This window comes from Diaphorina citri, unplaced genomic scaffold, assembly GCF_000475195.1.
Source record: "Diaphorina citri unplaced genomic scaffold, Diaci psyllid genome assembly version 1.1 scaffold5547, whole genome shotgun sequence".
Classification (NCBI taxonomy): Eukaryota; Metazoa; Arthropoda; class Insecta; order Hemiptera; family Psyllidae; genus Diaphorina; species Diaphorina citri.
In genome coordinates this window covers 1-273 of record NW_007382923.1, presented here as the reverse complement: position 1 = coordinate 273, position 273 = coordinate 1, and positions in this window count along the sequence as shown.

The following is a 273-nucleotide window of genomic DNA, read 5'->3' as shown; positions in this document are numbered from 1 at the left end:
CGCTTGGGAGGAGGGGGGTGGAGGTGCTCCCGTGGAGAGAAACGCTGAGGACGTGATGTTCCTTGGATGTGGCAAGGAGTTTTCACTCATGTTGTCTTCTTCAGGACAGGTAATTGAATCTTTGTAGATTCGTATAAGCTTAACCCATCCTTTAGGGCTGTTTGCCCCTACACCTAAGCCTTAGAGTTGGCTTTTTGTGTATGGAGATAAGCTACTAATTGCCTCTTAGAAGTAATCAAAAACTCAGGAAACCATTAGCTTAAACAATATCGC